This window comes from Camelus bactrianus, chromosome 7 (assembly GCF_048773025.1).
Source record: "Camelus bactrianus isolate YW-2024 breed Bactrian camel chromosome 7, ASM4877302v1, whole genome shotgun sequence".
Taxonomy (NCBI): Eukaryota; Metazoa; Chordata; class Mammalia; order Artiodactyla; family Camelidae; genus Camelus; species Camelus bactrianus.
In genome coordinates this window covers 90,782,967-90,799,143 of record NC_133545.1, presented here as the reverse complement: position 1 = coordinate 90,799,143, position 16,177 = coordinate 90,782,967, and the positions used below count along the sequence as shown (strand labels likewise).

General features: G+C 40.7%; 1 long non-coding RNA gene across 4 annotated transcripts in view; it reads left to right on the top strand.

The window, feature by feature from the left end:
- The window catches only part of LOC141578216 (uncharacterized), a 114,877-nt gene extending 104,476 nt beyond the window's left edge, over window positions 1-10,401 (top strand). For 2 of the 4 annotated variants that reach the window (XR_012508352.1, XR_012508346.1), the window contains one exon: window positions 9,357-10,401. This is a non-coding gene — a long non-coding RNA (uncharacterized LOC141578216). Of the gene's footprint in view, window positions 1-8,292; window positions 8,431-9,356 lie in introns of those variants that run through there. The other 2 variants (XR_012508353.1, XR_012508347.1) reach the window with 1 other exon arrangement.
- Window positions 10,402-16,177: the final 5,776 nt, after the last annotated feature.

Sequence of the window (16,177 nt, the reverse complement as noted above, 5' to 3'; positions counted from 1 at the left end):
GGTTGTTAAGCTGTGTTTGAAAAAATTGTTTAATTTCTCTTTTAGCAGGAGGCTAAAAGTAAATAAATATGTAAACAAACAGCATACTTAAATGCTTTTATACATTCTAAGCTGTTTAGTAGTTACTTAAAAACTGAATTGAATATTAAAGTGATAACATTTTTAAATTATTTTTTAATTTTTTACAAAGATATAGCTGATTTAAAATATGATATATTTCAGGTGTACAATAGATGCTCCATTTATAGTTACTGTAAAACATTGGCTGTATTCCCTGCGTTGTAAGATACATCCCTGTAGCGTGTTTACATTATATGTTGCAGTTTGTATAAGAAAGTTGGGTAACGCAGAGTCTGGGATGTGGCTGTGTCTGACCCAGGTTCACGCTCACACTGCCTGTTAGAGCTCAGGCACTCACTCCTGTATGCAGGAGAGCGAGTGGAGGTAGCTCTCATCAGCGCTGGTACCAACCTCTGTGTGGCAGTGAAAGCAGTGACTGTGTGTGGACGTGCAGTGTTGTTTCAAGAGCTTTACATGCATTTTTGCATTTAATAATTAAAGCCCTCCTGTGAGGAAGCGTTTTATGATTTTAATGAATAAAAATTTTTTTGATATTGATAGATTTCAAACCTCCGGAAAATTTACAGGAATTGTACAATAAACACTCAGATACAGTTCACCTTAAAGGGCACTATTTGGCCTTTTGTGTCTGGCTTATTTTAGCATAAAGTTTGAAAGTTCATCCATGTTGTAGCCTGAATCAGTACTTTATTCTTTTAGTTTGATAATATCCTTTTTCTTTTTTTTCGTTTTTGGTCTATTTAAAAACATTTTTATTGAAGTCTAGTCAGTTTATAATGTGTCAGTTTCTTTTGTACAGCACAACACTTCAGTTAAAGAAGAACATACCTGTATTCATTTTCATATTCTTTTTAAACATAAGTTACTATAAGATAATAAATATATTCTCCTGTGCTATACAGTATAAACTTGCTGTTTATTCTATACATACTCTGTATCTGCAAATCTTGAACTCCCAATATATTCCTTCCCACACCCTCTCCTCTCTGGTAACCATAGTTTGGTTTCTATGTCTCTGTGTCTGTTTCTGTTCTGTAGATAAGTTTATCTTTTTGTTTCTTTGCTTTATTTTTTGTTTTTTGTTTTTTGTTTGTTTGTTTGTTTTAGATTCCACATGTGAGCGATCTCATATGGTATTTTTCTTTCTCTTTCGGGCTTACTTCACTTAGAATGACATTCTCCAGGTCCATTCATGTTGCTGCAAATGGCATTATTTTATTATTTTTTTATGGGTGAATAGTAATCTATTGTACAAATACACTACAAACTCTTTATCCAGTCATCTGTCAGTGGACATTTAGGTTGTTTCCATGTCTTGCTATTGTAAATAGTGCTGCTCTGAAAGTTGGGGTGTAGGTGTCTTTTTGAATTACGGATCCTTCTGGATATACGCCCAGGAGTGAGATTGCTGGGTCATATGAGAGGTCAATTTTTAGTCTTTTGAGGAACCTCTATACTGTTTTCCACAATGGCTCCACCAAACTTCATTCCCACCACAGTGTAGGAGGGTTCCCAATTCCCCGCAGCCTCTCCAGCATTTACTGTCTGTGAACTTCTGAATGATGGCTATTCTGACTAGTGAGAGTTGATACTTGATTGCAGTTTTGATTTGCATTTCTCTGATAATGATATTGAGCATTTTTTCATGTGCCTCTTGGTCAATTGTATGTCTTAATTGGAGAAATGTTTCTTTAGGACTTCTGACCATTTTTGGATTGAATTGTTTGTTTTTCTTTCTTATGAAGTGTAAAAGCTGTTTACATATTCTGGGAATTAAGCCCTTGTCAGTCTCATTTATTGCAACTATTTTCTCCCATTCCATAGATTGTCTTTTTGTTTTGCTTATTGTTTCCTTTTCTGTGCTAAAGCTTGCAAGTTTAATTAAATCCCACTTGTATATTTTTGCTTGTATTTCTATTGCTTGAGTAGACTGCTCTAGGAAAACATTGTTGAGATGTATGTCAGATGTTTTGCCTATGTTTTCTTCTAAGAGGTTCATAGTGTCTTGACTACATGTTTAAGTCTTTAAGCCATTTTGAATTCATTTTTGTGTATGCTGTGAGGGAGTAGTCTAACTTCATTCATTTACATGCAGCTGTCCAGTTTTCCCTACATCATTTGCTGAAGAGGCTGTCTTTACTCCATTGTATGTTCTCACCTCCTTTGTCAAAGATTCAATGACCAAAAATTTGTGGGCCTATTCTTGGTAATTTTGTTTACCCATTCATTGATGGATGGATATTGTTTGTAACCTTTGGCTACTCTGAATGATACTGCCATGAATATTGATGTGTAAGTTTTTGTGAGAATATGTTTTCATTCTGTTGGCTGTACAGTTGGCCCGCCATATCTGTAGTTTCCACTTCATGGATCCAGATGGCTGGTTGTAAAGGGACTCGAACATCCTTGGATTATGGTATCCAGGGTGGGGGGTTCCTGAAACGAACCCCCCGAGGATACTGAGGGATGACTCTATATGTAGGAGTGGAATTGCTGAGCCATATATTTCTAACCTTTTGAGGAAACACCAGGCTTTTCCAAAGAAGCTGCACCATTGCTCCTTTCCAACGGCTGCATATTGAGGTTTCCCATTTCTCTGCCTCCTGACCGACACTTGTTATTGTCCATGTTTTGATTATAACCATCCTAGTGAGTGTAAAATCAGATATCATTTTGATTTTGATTTCGCAAGTGATGCTGAGCACCTTTTCATATGCTTATTGGCCAATTGTGTATCTATTTAAATACTTGGCATATTTAAAAATTGGGTCGATTTTCTTTGTATTGGTCAGTTGTAAGCATTTGTTTTATATCCTGGATACTAGTCTCTTATTAGATATATGCTCTGCAAAATTTTTCTCCTATTCAGCAGATTGTCGTTTCACTTTACTCTTTTTAAACATTAAAACAATTTCTTTCTAGGGGAGGTAATTAGATTTATTCATTTTATTTTTCTTGCTAAGCACGCACTCTATCACTTGAGCTACCCCCTTCCCCTTTCATTTCACTTTCTTGATGATGTCCTTTGTAACAAATGGTTTTAATTTTGATGAAGTCCATCTTATCTTTCTTGTTTTTCACTTGTGCTCTTGGTATTGTATCTAGGAAGCCATAGCCTATCCTAGGACCACAAAGATTTAAACTATGTCTTCTTTTAGAAAATTTATACATTTAGTTTTTACGTTTCTGTCTGTGATCCATTTTGAATTAATATTTTATTTGTTATATAAAATACGGGGGTCCAGATTCCAGAATCATTCTTTTGCCTTCAGATACCCAGGTGTCTCTGCACCATTTGTTGAATAGACTATTCTTTCAATGGAGTGTTGTTGGCACATTTCTGGAAAAATGACTGTAAATGTAAGTTTCCCCCCTGGATTTTTTATTGTGTCTCATAGATTTTTGCATTCAAACTTATGCCAGTACCATAATGACTTGAGTACTATAGATTTGTAGTAACCTTTGAGTGAGTCCTCCAAATTTGCTCTTCTTTTTCAAGATTGTTTTGGCTGTCCTGGGCCCCTTGCACTTCCATATGAATTTTGGCATCAGTTTTTCAATTTTTGCAAAGAAGTCAGCTGGAATTTTGATAGGGACTCCATTTAATTTGTAGATCACTTTCGGGAGTCTTAACATTTTTAACAATATTGTCTACCATTCCATGAACATGGGATGCCTTCCATATATGTAGATCTTTTAATTATTTTTTTGGTGATACTTCAAAATGTTCAATGTGAAAATCTTGTAAAATTTTCTTAAATGTATCTCTCATTTCATTTTTTATGCTGTTGTAATTTGAAAGGCTGAGCTTCCTAAGGGTGGGACTATATATCAATTTATTTATTTCTAGGATTCCTACACAGCAAATACCCTAGATTTATATTTGCTACATAAATCTATCCACAATTCTTCCCACCCCCGTGTCATAAGAAACCAAGACCCAGGTTAAGCTACCTGAACTCCTATGTGGAAGTGAGAAGTGAGACCCTTGGGTGGGGCTTTGTGCAGATTATAATGAAAGCTTATTCATTATGGCTTCATCTTAATTTCTTTTAAACAATCCTCTCAGTGTATATAGTCAGATACATTAAGAACATGACCTTTTGATGTGCAGAGGAGCTAAGACAATAATTTTCAAATAATTTCTAGTGAGAGTGTTGTACTTGAAACCTAATTTGAATCAATCTTTGAAGATTTATGTTTCAGGAGCTTTGACTATATAATACCTGTCTTTATTCAATAACTACAACTAAATGCTCAAACAACATGTAAGAGTTTGAGCAAACTGCCCCTGCCCCGTAGTGCTGGTTGGCTGCAGCTGTTACTGGAGTCAAGGCTTACCTATCCCAGTACGCTTGGGCGGATCTGCTCAAAGGGGTTCGTCCAATAGTTTGTCAGTAGTCTTTTGGACAAAGCCATAAAACATTGATTTAAGGTTGCTGGAATGGAATCTATTTTATTAATATTAAGTAAGCACATATTGAGTGCTTACTGTATGTTGGGAATTGTCCCTCAGCTTCATATCAATATTATTTCACTTAAAACCTCTCATATTTCCTTGTTATTCATACATTGCAGATAAGGAGACTGAGGATTAGGTCTTCTCTCTTTTGGGGGGAGCTCATTATCAATGATGGGAAGTTGTAAGGAAAAAGATATTGATTCACCCGGAGAAAATATTTTTCTGAGAGTCAGCAATGAATAGGGTGACCACTGAAGAGGGTGATCATTGTTCGATTGAGACGATCCCCGGGTTGTAGGGAGTCAGCATCCCTGTCCTGGACACGGCACGTGTAGCGCTGCGTGGTGGGTGAGGCGGCGCGGCCGCGCAGGGAACGCGGATGCCGGGCTGTTGGGCTTTGCTCAGGCCCGGTGGGGCTTTCTCCTAAGGGAAGTGGAACGTCATTGTCAGATTTTAAGTAGGGGAGAAGGGTGCTCTCGTAGATCACTTTTGTCTTGTAGAATGCTTAGAAACATTTAGAAGGCTCGGCAGGAGGTGATGTGATAAGTCAGAGTAGGGTGTTTTTGAGGTGTAGCAGTGTTCAATTTTCAAGTGATTTTCAGTACCATGTTTGTGTCTCAGTAGCCGTGTCACTTTGGATGACACACTCAAGGAAGTGAAACAATTTATCTTATTAATTGAAACAGTGATATACCGACTTCCCAGGACTGCTGTGGAGATCCAGTGAGATAACGTGTTCATAGTGTGCAGTGTGGTCCCCAGCACAGAGTCAGTGCTGAGGGAGTGCCAGTGAGAACCTGGTAGGTGAGGTGTGGGTGGTGGGACTCGTTGACTGAGGAAATTGGGCCCTGAAGGAGGGGTCCAGTCACATCTGTGAGTGATGGGACTGAGCTGGGAGAGGCAGACAGACCTTGACCCCGACAAGGGGCCCTGGGCAGGACGGCCTTGGGAGGAGCACCATGAAGTCAGCTCTTTGCAGGTGGAGTTGGAGGTGCCCTTGAAACATCTAAGTGCAGTGCCACAATCACAGAGGAGGTCTAGGCCCGGGCTGTGCATTTTCCTATAATCTCAATCCCTGAGGACGCCGAGGTATTGATCATTGAACGTGAAGATATACTTAAAGGACAAGTGAATAGTAGTATCATCTCTGTCATCAAAGCTCACGTCTCTTTATTCATCACTCACTTTGCTAATTGGGTACTTACAGAGCTCACTTCACCGTCCTCCCATGGGCTCAGGCTCCACAGAAAAGATCTTATGAGTCTCCCTCTCTTCCAGAAGAAAACACATTTAGCTGGTAGACTTCTCTACTTCGCCAGACTTAGAATTTTAGTTTGTTGATTTAATTCTGCTTTCTGTTGGCCGTCTCCTGACAGGAGAGACATTTTACCTCATAGTCAGTTTTCAATTAGTTGTTACTGAGAATTGCTGATCTGATCCATAGTGTATGTTTTCTATTAACTTTGTAGAGTACTTATCATTTTTCTGTCTTTGCCCTTTAATTTTGTTTCCTCTTCAATGTTCTATCCTATTTGGGGCCTTATTTTATTTTTTAATTAAAAAATGTCTGTTAGCAGTTAAGAAAACAAAAGCAAAGAAAAATTGCACATGATAGCTAAATTTAGAAAATATCTATTGTGTTTTCTGCCTTGGCAATGGAGGGTTCTAGAAAGTCTTGAAAACCTTCATTACATAAGTTCCTTAAAATGCTGATTAAGAAATAAGACCTTCCTTCCTCATCTTTCAAGCTGCACATCTAATTGTGAAGTAAGTGAGGGGAAATCCTCAGAAGACATGTCAAACCAGAAAGCAGGGATTCTGGGAGATACGCGAGCCTTAGAAGCCCTGGGGGGCCAGTTGGCTCCTGAACTGAGTTTCAGTTGCCTTGACAGGAGGTCAGGAGATGAGCCCAAGGCCTCTCACACTGGGAGTTGGATGGCTGTTCTTATGTAAGGCCAAGCACATCCTGAGAATCCTGCTTTATAAAAGGGTGAATTAGAATGAAAAGTAAAAAAGCATTCCTCAAGGCAAGGAAGTAAGGAAAGTTAAATTTTTTGGAAGCGGGGAAAAATAACATATCCAATGTATGTATTTAGTTTAAATCTGTTCTGGCATGAGAGTGACAACAAGCTCCTGGCAGAAAATCACAGCTCCTCCCGGAAAGAGAAGTTGTGTTTTGAATGAATCAGTGGACAGCCATTCCGAAAAATGTCTCCAGAGTCTACTGGATCAAGATACTGAACCCAAACTCCTCCCTTCCATGGTCTCATTTAAATAACCAGAAAGGTTTTAAAGGAAAGAAGCCATAATCATAGTTCTACTTATTGACATTAACATATGCTAGGAATTCAGAGGTGACTATGGAGTTGTCACCTCTTTTATGGACCTTACTTTCTATTTGACATAGTTAGGGAACTTGGTGGAGGGTGGTTTTAGTCTGTTGCAATTAGCCAGGAGAGGAGATTAAGAAAGCAGTGAAGGGCGGGTGACATTTTTAGCTGAGGACAGTCCTGTTCAGTTGGTTTGTAATTGCAGGCTCGTTGAGTTGTCACTGGAGGGAATTGATCTTATGGAGTTTGGACTTAACTCAGGCCTCTTCAGAATGGACAAGTGAACCTGGAGAAAGACAGTCAAATCTGTGCAGACATTAAAGTCCACGTGAACGTGCTGTATCCCTGAGCCAAAGATAGGACAAGTAGGCAGCACTTCTTGAGGACAGAGGAGTGGTTTTTAAGGTTCTCCAAGAATGAAGCCCAGGGAACCGGGATGGCCAGTTGTCAAACTGTGACGTTGCTCTTTGGACGGTGTACCCACCGAGGTTATTGGCCGTTTATAGGTTTCCATTTCTCTTTAATGCATGACAGGTGATGAGGACGTGGGCATACACTTTTGACATTTTGTCAAAGTGACTGGGTACCTGCCTAGAAGGGCGGGCACAGCTACGGCTGCACCATACATCTTGCCGCCCATCCCGTTCCCTGGCTCCGTGATCACGGCAGAGTGGTTCCTTGATGACCTGTCCGTCTCCTCTGTGACATAGTAACCCAACAAAATACCGGAGCGTATTAGCTTGGCTTTGTTCTTTTCCATCCTTCCCTTCAAATGATGATGACTGATAATGGACCCAGTTACGTTTGCATATGATTTACACGTAGTGCTGTCAGTACAAACCTTGTAATCCCCACTGTGTGATCTAGAGAAGAAAGTTACATTCTTTCCAAATTGTTTTGATGCACTTATGTGGGAAAATGATGTACGTTTGAATATGTATTTCCTCTCTGAATCATCATGGCTACAGATGAATATTTGTAGACATGGAATGAGTTTACTGTATTTGAACTGTATGGTCCCCTAAATTCTCCCCAGCTTTTTAAAGTCATCACTGGAGTGCTACCTCCACAGTGTCCCAAAGCATCCACCACTGCCTGTTCTTCGGACACTGTGAGTTTCCAAGTTGGAGAAGGCTGCTGGCTGTTGAGGCATTCTCTGGCACATCTCTGGCTGGCTGATGTGAGCTTAGCACACAAGACTTGGCAGACAGTATCTAACCATGGTCACGTCCATTTCTGGAACACTCATGGAGGATTTTACACCTATGCTAGTGGCATACGTTATTTCTTTTAGTTTTCAAAACAATCATAATTAGATTTTATCACCTGTATTAATAAGGAAACTGTCAAAGCGAGTGATGTGCAGACTTTGGACTGGAACACGGGTCTTTCTGATCCCTATCTCTGTTCCCTCCCCAGCCTATCCTTCCAAATGTCCAGGAGACTCTTCCTCAGTCTTGAGTTTCCCGCTGATGTTACCACTGTCTTTGTTTCTGGAGAGGAAAACAAGTCTAAACTTACTTTCCAGTTGGAAATGGAATGGAGAGTTAACGTTGGAACTCGGGAGAGTCTGTCCTGTGATGAAGCGGTCTCTGAGCCACTTCCATGGGGACGTGACGTCACTGTCTGGGCCCCTTGCACAGCCTGTGCACAGGTGATAAGCCAGATGTGCCGAGCAGTCCTACCGGACAGGGAAGTGCGTTGGAAATGAGTTTGGGTATTTGGTTTCATTACATATGTTCCTGAGGGCCTTGGCCTGGCACTTCAAATGGGACCACTCCCTGTCCCACAGACTCATGCTCTGGGCCCGTGTAGACCTAACGTGGCCTCAGCCTGGGCTCAGGGCCCGTGGTGATGAGGAGCATTTTAGTCCATGGTCTGCCGGAGGCTCTGACACTTCTGGGCCATGGGAATTTGTCCAGGATGATAATAAATCCTCCCCGAGATTCAGATTTCCTTGCCTGTGAGCCGGGGTAGTAATAGTTTCTGAAATGATTGTAATGATTCAGTAACGGGCACAGCGTGTGCTGGCAGGTAGCTGGTGTTTAAGGAGCAGAAGTCGCAGTCACTCTGTCAGCCTCTCACTGTGTGCTCTGTGCTTTGAGAGGTTGTGTGTTTGGTGAAAGTCCCGCCCAAACCCTAGGGTGTAGATGAACTGTTGTTCCTTTACTTTCCCGTCCTTTTCCTATTTCCCTTCTCTGTGTCCCATGTTTAGGTAGCAGATTCCTCTGTTTCAGGGAATACGGACCTTTCTAGTAAAAGGAGAGGCGGAACGCGGAAAGGTGGGGCCCAGAGTGGGTCTGGAGCATCTGCACAGCGCTGCTTCCCTGCATTTCTGCATCCGGTCCCATCAGTGCATGAAGTCAGCCTTCCTCTTCCTTCCTGTATCGTTGGGTCTCTGTTTTAAGGGAAAATTTTTTACGGGTCTTTTTTTTATTACATGTTTCGTTCAGATGCTTGTTGCTTTTTTCCCTGTGCTTCAGCATTCCTAGGAGAGAATTCAGCAGTGCAGCATCCTCTCCGAGCTCTATGATTTGATCGGCTTCCACCGCAAGTCCGCCTTCTTCAAGCGGGTGGCCCCCGTGCAGCGCGTGGCCCCCGGCATTACGGAGCCTGGCGCGAAGGCCTGCTACCGACTCCTTCTGCAGACGCTTCCTGGCTACAGTCTGCCGCTGGATCTGCAGGACTTCAGCAAAGGTGTTGGAACTAAAACATTGCTTCAGTCCCATTAACCATGCCTGGTTTGGGCCCTGCTGTCCTGTCTCATCAGGGTGAATTCTGATTCGTTTAGAATAGGGCTCAGCAGACTTTTTCTGTCAAGGGCTTGGGAGTAAGTATTTCAGGGTCTGCAAACCTCCTGATCTCTGGTGCAGCTGCTCAGCTCTGCTGTTCAGACGCCAGAGCATCCGGACATTCCACACACCCACAGAGCTTTATTAACAGCGGTGTCTGGGGCTGGATTCAGTGTATGAACTGCAGTTTGTCCCCACAGCCTCCTCATTATTGACGCCTTCAACAGAGCATGCATTTGCGACACTGGGTGAACCTGCACTGACACGTCATCATCACCCAGAGCCCAGACTTGACACTAGGATTTACACTTGGTGGTGTGCACTCTGTGGGTTTGGACAGATGTGCAATGACATGTATCCACCGTCACAGCATCATACAGAGTAGTCTGTCTTAGTGACCTTAAAATGCTCCGTGCTGCACCTCATTCATTGCTCCTTCCCCTCTAGCCTCTGACAGCCACTGATCTTTTAGTCTCTGTGGTTTTCCCTTTCCCAGAACACCATACAGTTGGAATCAGACAGTTGCGGAACCTTCCCAGATTGGCTTCTTTCACTTAGTAATATGCATTTAAGGTTCCTCCATGTCTTTCCATGCCTTGATAACTCATTTCATTTTAGCACCAAATAATAGTCCATTTTCTGGCTGGACCACAGTTAATCCATTCACCTACTGAAGAACAGCTTAGTTGCTTCTGAGTTCTGGTGATTATGAATAAAGCTGCTATTAACATCTGTATGCAGTTTTGTGTGTGGACATAAGTTTCCATTTCATCGAGTAAACACCAAGGAGCACAGTTGCCGGATCATGTGTTAGGAGTACGTTTAGTTTTGTAAAAAATTGCCAGACCGTCTTCCAAAGTATCTGGGCCATTTTACATTCCCACCAGCAATGCATGAGAATTCCTTATGCTCCACATCCTCACCAGCATTCGGTGCTGTCAGCGTTCTGCGTTTTGGCAGTTCTGACAGGTGTGCAGTGGTACCTCGCTGTTTCAGTCTGCATCCCCTTGATGACAGATGCTGTGGAGCACCTTTCCATAGATTTCTTTGGCATCTAGATTTTTTCTTTGATGAGGTCTGTGTCAGGAATTTTGCTCATTTTTTAATCAGGTTGTTCATCCTTCTTGTTGAGTTTAAAGAGATTTTGGTATATTCTGGATATCAGCCCCTTATCAATGTGTCCCTGCCCTTCACCTGCAGCACCGGAGTTGTCCTTTGGGTCTCAGTGGAGTGTCAGCTCTTCAAAGAGGTTCCCTGTCTTCCTTCAGCCTAAATACTGTCCTTGTATTTTTCACTTTCATTGACTTATTTTGTTCTTTTTAAATAGCATTTCCCATAATTTGTAAGTATATTAAAAAAAAAAGGGAAATGATTGAACACCACCTCCCCCACCAGGCTGTGTGCCCTGTGAGAGCAGAGGCCCTGTCCCCACTCACCATTTCCCATGACAGCACATGGCACATGTCCATGTAAAAGTGTGTAACGTGGGGCCAAACCTGATGAGCAGCTATGATGACATGTGTTGGCTACCATTTATTGAGTAGACTTTGTTTCTGATGTAAATTATTAAATCACATGAATGAAACTTGTTTGTTTTGAAAAATAAAACAACAAAGCACACCTCCATTTGATTGGTACTTTCTACTTAGCCTTCTGACACAGGAGGGGATGTTCACAATCATTTTCTGGAGGAGGTTGGGGAGGTAAAGTAAGAGAGTGAGATCAAATAAAGTAAAAATGATAACTATCAGTTGGCTTTATTTTCACTAAGACATAAAAGTTACTTTAAACCCTATCTCAGCTGTTGTTCTGTTGTTTTAAACATTTCTCATAGAATTAAATGGAAGCCCACTAAACCCTGAAAGGGAAATTGTGTGCTCAGGTCCTGAAAATTGTTTATGTCTATTTCTTGAAATGCACATTTTCCCTGCTGGTTACAGAAATTCGAGGCGGGAACACAGCCGTGCGCTGCGTGTCTGCCGGCTTCACGGGCTGCTCACTGTCATTTTCATTTTCTTGTGTTGCAGTTTATGAAGGTTTTCCCATGAGATATATTGCTCAGCCTTTTCCTGAATGAAGGATTGAATTTTCCACAGGAAATCTTATGAAAGAGAGTGACAAGGCACATGGGTTTCCCAAAAAGGAATACTTGATGTAATAAACTCTCACTATGGTGAACCTTTTTTAATACAAGCCAGTTGAAAATTTTATCACTTGGTCATAGGCCACAAATCTGTCTTAAGAATAAAAAGATTCAAATTTTATAGAAGAAGCAGTTTGAATCAAGTAGAAATTATGATTTGTACACTAGTTGGTGTTAGAAATTATACTCAGTCTTATCATAATTGCCTGTGGTAGGAACTGGATTATTATTTATTTATTAAAAAAAATCCACTAGGTGCTACTTGCCCCATTCTTGATGCAGCAGTGCTGAGGTTAGTTAAGTTGGGCCATTTAGGATTGTTAGCTAGGTTTTCCGGACATTGATTTCAGCCTCTTTATATTTTTTACAATCTCTTCTTTTGTATCGGCCTTTGGTCTTTTGACAACGTGGAAATACTGCACGGATCTGCATTTCCCTTTTTTCCTGTCTTTGTGGGAAAAGATTTCTGAAAGACAAACTACTAGGATATTAAGGATTTTGTGTGGGGTAAGTTTGTTCAGTTCTAAGGATTTCAATTAATACGTATTAATACTTGCTATTCAGCTAATGACAGTAAAATTATAAACTAACTTAAGTATACATGAGTAAGTATAGTACAATAAGCCAATCACCCAGATTAAGGAATTCACAAACTTTTCCATATTTCCTTTATTCAGACCTTTGTTCTTTTATTTGTCCTTTGTTGAAGTATTTGACAGCAAATCCAAGAAGACATGTCATTTTACCCTATGTGCTCAAGTAGGCATGTCTGAAAAATGACGGCCTTTTTTTGATCAGGTTTTTCCATTTGACCCATGTGCTCATTAAGTACCAGCTTTATCATGCATCTCACTAGGCATTAGGGATCCTTGGGGCAATGAGACAGTCCTGGCTCCCAAGGAAGTAAGGGCTGATGGAAGAAACCAACACAGGAGCTTGGGTGCCTCACTTAAGGTCCCTACTGGATGACACCAATTGGACAAAATTTGTGCACAATACAGTAGGATTCACAGAAGGGACTGGTCAGACTTGTAGGGCAGGCCGTGAGAGAGGCGGTCAGCAGGGCTACAAGAGGAGGACTCATTTGATCAGAATCTGAAATCCTTTCTGCCAACCTTTCTACCAAGCCCCCAAGGCCATCACAAACAACCCTGTGCTGTAACTGTTTTTGATTCCAGTTACCACATCTCCTTCAGGAAGGATTTTAAGGTGGAAAATATTTAAAATCCGTAATTGTTGCCAGAAGGGACATAGAACAAGGAACATGTAAACAACACAAATGTCCATCAGCACATGACTGGATAAAGACGAGGTGATACATATATACAATGGAATACTACTCAGCCATAAAAGATGCCATTTGCAGCAATATGGATGGACCTGAAGACTGTCATTCTAAGTGAAGTGGGGTGGAAAGAGAAAGAAAAATGCCATATGACTTCATTTATGGGGAATCTAAAATTAATAGCAATAATAATAAGACCACAAATGAACTAAATATTGTTTTGATTTCTTGAATATATGCAAGCACATCTGACTGTCCTTTGTGATTGGATTACCATATTCTGTTTATTCTTTTGTAGATGTCCTTATTCCTCTGGTAACTAATTTTAAAAATCTAAAGCTCTAATCTGTTCTTATGAAACAATAATTAGTACATATATGTAAACTAAAAACTGCAGTATGCTCTATACATGTATTTACATGCAATATGTGTATGTGAAGTTGAACTGTAAAAATTCTACCTGATAAAACTGAAAAAGGAAAAAAATAAAAATTTTTTTAAAAAAAACACCCCTCTTTCGATATTAAAACGTTCATTTCTGAGATTCTGTGAAAGACAGCATGGAAGTAGGTTTTTAAGATTTTCTCCTTGTTCCTCGGTGAGCAGCCTGGGCTGCACAGCTTGGCCGCCACAGGCACCCAGGACTTGCCGGCTTGCTCCTCAATTGTTGGGAGGAAGATTAGCTGCTTCAGGAATATTTATGCTCTTAGAAGTTGCTGAAAACCCCACAGAGCTTCTGTTTACATGGAGTGTATCTGTCAATATACCCCATTATAGAAATTAGAACAGAAAATTTAAACCCAAGAACTGACAAGCACACGCTGCCCCAGCACGTGTTCAAAGTAGTGCTGCCACTGTGGCGTGTGTTGGTTCTAGAAAAAATGCACCATACAGTCAAGAATGAGGGTGAACCCACAGATCTCATCTCAGCAATGCTATGAAGAGGTGGGACCCAAAGCCCCTAAAACAGTGCTGAAGTCCCCAGAAGTCCCAGAACACACAGAGCCATGGGACCAAGAATCCAGTGTCTCATGGATCATCAGCTGTGGAGACCGTGTCCTGGGTCAGGAGGAGCAGAATTAGGGATAGAAGGCACACAGTCCTATTGACAGCAAAGCTTTAAAGGTTTTGAATTGACTGAAAGTTTGGCAAAGATTTGCATTTAGACTACTACATTTCCTCTCCTGGAGACGTTAGAAGGAAAACACTGATTAATAGAGGATGATTGTAATGGATTAATTATGATACTGATGACATGGGCTGCGAACACTAACCCTGCACTCAGTGTAGACTAAGCCTTTTATGTACACAATTCATTAGGTCTCCACACCCCTGCAACGTGGCATTAAGCACTCATACAACCATGAAACCAGTGACTATAAAACAGTCACAAGCCTTCCTCTCCAGCAAGAGGTAGCAAAACCAGTAAGGGTTTTCAATGACAAAAGCCAAAATCATATATTTTGGGGAAAGAAAGCAAATGAAACACTGAAGAACAATAAACCAAAAGAGCAGATGGAATGGAAAATTTTATTGAAGAAAGCAATGATTGATTCAATTAAAACATTAATGTCCCTGGTATAATTGAACCATCAATCCAAATTTTTGGAAAAGTGGGTTGTGAAATTACTGTTTCATTTAATATTGGAATTCCTATTTGGACCAATTTGATATGCACCACTGGTGTGAGGTTAGATATTTAGGTAAATAACAATATTCCTATTTTTTAAGTTAACAGGAAACATAACACAGGGCTCCAGATTTAGGGAGAGAATGCAAAAAACTACTATCATACTCCATCCAGTAAGGACAAGTGTCCCTGCGTCACCAAAGCAATGAGAATTTGCAGAAAGAAAACACAGTTCCAATTGTGACAAATACGAGACCGTGAGCCATGAGTTACGAGAACAAGCAACTGTTTAAATGCCATGGGCAAATTTTTTTTATCATCTTGAAAACATCACTGATGTTCTAGGTAAGAAAAATAATTGTTTTACTAGCAAATCCAACTGACACGGGAGTTTTTCCAAGTGAGAAGGTGATTCCAAAAAGTGCAGTAAAATGAGTAAAGATGATCTGCGCAGTGACGGAGATGGTCTTAGACTAACCAGCACCACGATTCCCGGTTTTACACTTGCTCTCTTCTCATCACCTCTGACACAAGAACTCATCAAATGATTGTTTTTTCTTTAGGGAAAAAAAGATAAATAAAATCTAAATACAAGATGTGGTATGTAAGCGGTAATGAAGTTTTCTAACCTTATAATGCAGCCAGTGTAATGTAGCACTTATTCGGGCACTAGAATTTTTTAATTTATTTCTTTTATACCCTATTTCTATCCTAAAGGAGACACTTAAATTTTTCTACTTTATTCATTGTATCTTGTGAGGGTTGTGATATACACTGGTATGGCAGTTTTAAGAGATTCAAAATCGCCTCTTTGGTTGTGGTCAGGAAAGACAAGGCTCCCTCACAGCTGCGACGGAGAAGGAATCCCCGGAGTCAGCCTCCGGGCAGCTTCCGAACCGCATTTGCTTTCACTTGGCACAGGACACCATCAGCAAGTGTAACTCTGACAAGGAGATTTCCCCAGGGACTTGGGAGGTGCTCTAACATTCTGAAGCCACTTGTTTCCCAGTTAGGTAAGGGTTGGAAAAATAGTTTATTAGAAGTGACTCCCTTTGTATGTGCCTTTTGTCCTGAGTGGTCACTAATTAGCATAGAATATAAAATACCCCATAATATAAGAATTTAGGCAAAACATCTTTCCATCTACCTGTCTATTTGTTTATCATATTTATAGTTACTTTACATTTTCTATGACGTTCACTTCCGGGCACCAGAAAAGAAAGGTTAAAAAATATTTATTGTCAATAGGGGGGACTGGGTCTAAGGGTTAAAAACCACTCCTGCTAACAATAAAAACCATATAATAATTTTAATCTCAGTTGCATCAGACCTTCCAGAATTACTCCTTCAATTTCACTGTTAAAACAGTAATGGAATCTCTGTTCTTCCAAGACTTGGGCCTGATCGCCACCCATCCAGACATCTGTCTGTGGGTCCCTACTTGTCCTCGAGGC